Source organism: Grus americana, chromosome 4 (genome assembly GCF_028858705.1).
Source record: "Grus americana isolate bGruAme1 chromosome 4, bGruAme1.mat, whole genome shotgun sequence".
Classification (NCBI taxonomy): domain Eukaryota; kingdom Metazoa; phylum Chordata; class Aves; order Gruiformes; family Gruidae; genus Grus; species Grus americana.
In genome coordinates this window covers 47,228,137-47,232,720 of record NC_072855.1, presented here as the reverse complement: position 1 = coordinate 47,232,720, position 4,584 = coordinate 47,228,137, and positions in this window count along the sequence as shown.

The following is a 4,584-nucleotide window of genomic DNA, read 5'->3' as shown; positions in this document are numbered from 1 at the left end:
TCACTTCTTGCCCATGGAGTGTTTTGCTGTGGCAACAGATTATCCATTTTTTAAGAAATAAATGTTTAAATTGATGAAAACGGAGCCTTGCCAGCCATGACTATAATACATCCTGCCTACAGTAAATCCTCTTCTGGCATGTGTGGGCAGAAGCTTGCTCAGAGGCATTTTGGCAGGTCAGAAAAGAGACATTCAGCCTATAGCAAAGTGAAACCTGTACAAAAACCTACTGGCCAGTCTTGTCCTTGCTCTGTTTTACCCCATCAGTGGGGAGACAGTCCACAAGCTCGGCATGTCATCACAGCTCTGTGGCATGGCCCCTTAGGACACCTTTATATGAACCCAATGGCACAGCTGTGCAAAAAAACAGGTCTGGTGGCATCCGATGCAGAGGCTCTGAGCCTGAGCTATAGGCTGGCACACTTAATTTCCCCCCCTCATGGCAGTAATTTCAAGTAGTACCATCTTGCCAGTTAATTTTTTTTAGAAACTTATGTTTTGCATCCACGTCCATTTTATAATCTTACTTCTACATGTTGCTCATAGACTGACAGCAAGGATTGCATATACAGGTAAAACTCTCCCTGCTCTTTCTCTGATGATTGCTTTAACCAGTTCACATGATTATTTAAAACAAATATCTGCATGAGAAAAGGTGAAAGTGAATCATAAAGAGAATAGCGTAAAGGATATTTGACTTACAAATCAATAGACAGGTTTCATGAAACACTTAACGTGCACTTGCTACGTTGAGCTGTGAGCTATTAATCCTGTTGATTCCACCTATCATTGCCCTGATATTATTTGCACATAACCTCACTAGTGATACTTGGTAAGCCAAAAAACATAGCTTGCCCTTGAAAATCAGGGGTCATTACCATGAGCCCTTGCTTTGGATCAGTTACAAATGCATAGCTGTTTGCAAAGAGCATTTCTCTAATGCAGTGTTCCTACATTTTATTGATTCACATGAGGAATAGAAACTTTAAGCAGAATGCCATTTTGCTGCAGTGAAATTTAACAGCTTGATGCTCTACCATCTGTTTAAGGGAAAATAAGTATCAAGCTGATGTTAGGGTTTAATAATACTTTAAATTGTACAGCAATACTGATGGCAGATTCATTCTTCGAGTAGATTGATCTCTTTTGGAAGTGCTGTATGACAGCAAGAACAGACAATTATTTAGTATCTTAAGCAGGAAAGACAGGAAATTTGGTACATTAGAAGAAGGGAAACCAGAGGATGCTTGACAACATAGTCAGCAAAATAGTCAAGGGGAAAATAAGCACATTGGCTTTGCCTGCTGGAGGCAAGATAGCAAGTAAGGACAGTAGCTGGTGGACTGTGAAATCAAACTGCCAGGAGCTGTTGATGCAACTGTACCACAGCTAGTGCTCTGAAACTGCTGCTGCCTTCCCAAGACCATCCTCATTCTCCTTGTGCTTTTGACTAAACCTCTATTACATGTTTTCTGCAATGGGGAGCCTTCTGTGGCAAGTCATCTTTCCATTTTGCTTGTGCAATATCCAGCATCATGTTCATAACCACTAATGTTTCTACAAATTATAAATTTAATAATGACAGTACTGATTGATTGCTTTTATTTTCTCACTGGTATCCTCTCTTTCACCATGACAGTCAAAAAAAAGTTTAAATAAAATCCTGAATGTCTTCATTTTGCTCCCTGAGCTTTTGCAATATAAATCTTTCCTGCTCCCATTTCAATCAAAGACAACATTCTGCTTCAGTGGTAGATGATCTAAGCAATAAAAATCGTATCAACAGGGTCTACTTAGACAAAAGTCAAATCTGGGAAGTTTAGAAAGTTATATCTGCAGTGGTTAGTTATTGGCTGAGTTAACTGCTGTTCATACTGCAGGGTTTCATGACCAGCCTGTTGGAGTAGGTGCTAAATCACCTCTGCATATCCTCATTATACTTCAGTATTAGAAGTGCTGAGAAACATATAAGAATTCAGGGTAGCTAAGAAAGTTTTTTTCCCCAAATGTCATTTATTCTCCATAATTCTGCAGATGCTTCTTCAAGAAAGTGAAATAGATTGAGGACAGCTTGAATATCTTCCCTTTCACTAATTTTTTTTCCTGTTGTTTTTCCTTAATTATTCTGTTAGAAAGCAGCATGTGGGGAGGGGTAACCGATGTATTAAACCATGTTAAGAGGTGCAAAGGAAAGTATAAGTCAACCAGGGTATTATTGTTAATATCTATGCAACACCTGGGCACTGAAACAGTTAAATGGTGGAATATCCTACTTCACTTTTTGAGAGTTAATGATACTTGAAAACAATGTTATCCTCCTATCATTTGTTACCATCAAGGACTGGACATCCCAGTTTATATTAATGAAAATGAATATATATTCATTTTATATTTCTACTCATGAAAAATGATTAACCTATAATGGGAGTTCTTGCTTCTTCTTTGAATGAAGAATTAATGAAAAAACTTTCAACTGGTCTAGTCTGAATCTACCCGGGAACAAAAGCATCACAGAAAAAGACTATTCATAGATGAAATGGTAGTAAAAAAGAAAAATACCATGCAATACCAAGGGCTTTTATTAGCACTTTTCTTCTGTTTTGAGTGTAGGTGCTAAAATTATGTGCTATGTTGAAAACATAGCTTAACTGCCTGAGTGCAATCTCTAATATGAGCAGACTTCTCCATGCCCCAGGCTGAAACAATGAGGTAAGAGTTCCACAATTACTTTATTACCCATTAGGGGGAAATCTAACTAATAAATGTTATTAAAATTTCAGAAATTGTTCTTTAAAAGCCAACGGTTCAGTAGAAATCTGAAGGTGGGAGTGCTGATGATCTAAGAGGTGCTTTGGACTTGAGGCTAGTTATTGCATGGTGACAGGGATGAATTAGTCTGGGTTGTGAAAGCTGATGGCCTCTTGGCTGCCATGACTCTGAGATTGTGAAGCTTTCAATCCTGTAAGAAGCAAGCAAGATAAATAGTAGAACCACAAACTTGGCCTTCAGGAGAAAAGATGATGGCTTGTTCAGGGATCTGTTTGGCAGAATCTCACAGGAGACTGCCCCGGAGAGCAAAGGGACCCAGGAGAGTTTGTTGACCTTCAAGAACATCCTCGTCAGAGCACAAGAACAGTCCATTCTGACATGTGGGTAGTTGAGCAAGTGTGGCAGGTGGCCAGTGTGCATGCATGGGGCTTTCCTGCCTGAGTTCCGACAGTAAGCAAGCACACAGATGGTGGAGAGTACTTGCCACCCAGGAGCAATACAGAGACATTACTTGAGTGGGCACGAAGGATTCAGTAAAGCCAAAGCTCAGCAGGAGTTAAAGCTCATACTGGATTTGATGGGCAACAAGAGAGGCTTCTGTAGGCACATTGACAGTGACACTGGACATGGAAAAGGCTGAGGTACTTGATGCCTTTTTTGCCTTTTTTTTTTTGTTTGTTTGTTTGTTTGGGGGTTTTTTGTTTGTTTTTACTGGTGAGGTCTGCCCTCAGGCACCGAAGCAGAAGAGGAAGACAGAATAGGGGAGCACTTCAGTTAAGTGGACATAGCTAAGTCCATGGAGCCAAGTAGGGTGTTTCTGAGGGAGCTGGAGAAGCAGGCTGATGGGAACCTTTAAGTTCAAGAAAGGCAAAGTAAGTCCTGCATCTAGGACTAAATAACCCCATGCAACAGTACGGGCTGAGTCCCAACAGGATAGAAAGCAGCTTTGCAGGAAAGGACCTAGGAGTACCAGAGGACAAGAAACAGAACATGTCAGCCACGCACTCTTAGAGCAAAGAATGCCAACGGCATTGTGGGCTGTATTAGCAAGAGCGTATTCAGCAGGTTGATGGAAGCAATTGCTCCCCTCTATTTGGCATGCGTGAGACTGCATCTGAAGCACCATGTTCAGTTTTGGGCTCCCCAGTGCAAGAAAGATACAGACACACTGGAGCAAGTCCAGTTCTTGACTTGCAGCCAAGGCTGCCATCAGTGTTCATAACCCAAACTAATACATCCCTGTTAGTCAGACTCAAGTAACTCAATTCAACAATTAACCGAGTGAAATGTAAAAGTACGTGATATACAGACCAGGTAAGATGATCTAACTATTTTATGAATATGAAAGAAGATATGATGGAGAACAGCATACAATCTTTCTTACCCAGAATGAGAGAATTTGAATAGAAAAGTATTTATCATCAACTTGGCCCTTTAGTGCACCAATGCAACAACTTAATGCCTGATTGAAATACTTTGGAAAAAAAATGAGAGTTACTGATCATCTTCTAGGTTATTACTTGGAAACCCCTGTGTTCCTTAAATGTTTGTTTGCTTGGTGTGCCAGCAAGCAAAAGTGAGTGTCAGTGAGCTGGAAGGGAGAGCTGTAGTGCCAGGAGCTCCAACTTCAGTGGGATACAGTTTCCTGTCTACTTGTCCTATTAACAATGATGAAAGAATAGTTTGTGCTTAGGGACACCGTTCATTTACATGCATTAAAGCTTTAAATAAAGATCTGTATCCTAGGATCTGATGAAAACATTGAGGACATTATACTAAAATATACTTTATTAAATAAAAAATATTTTTCCTCTG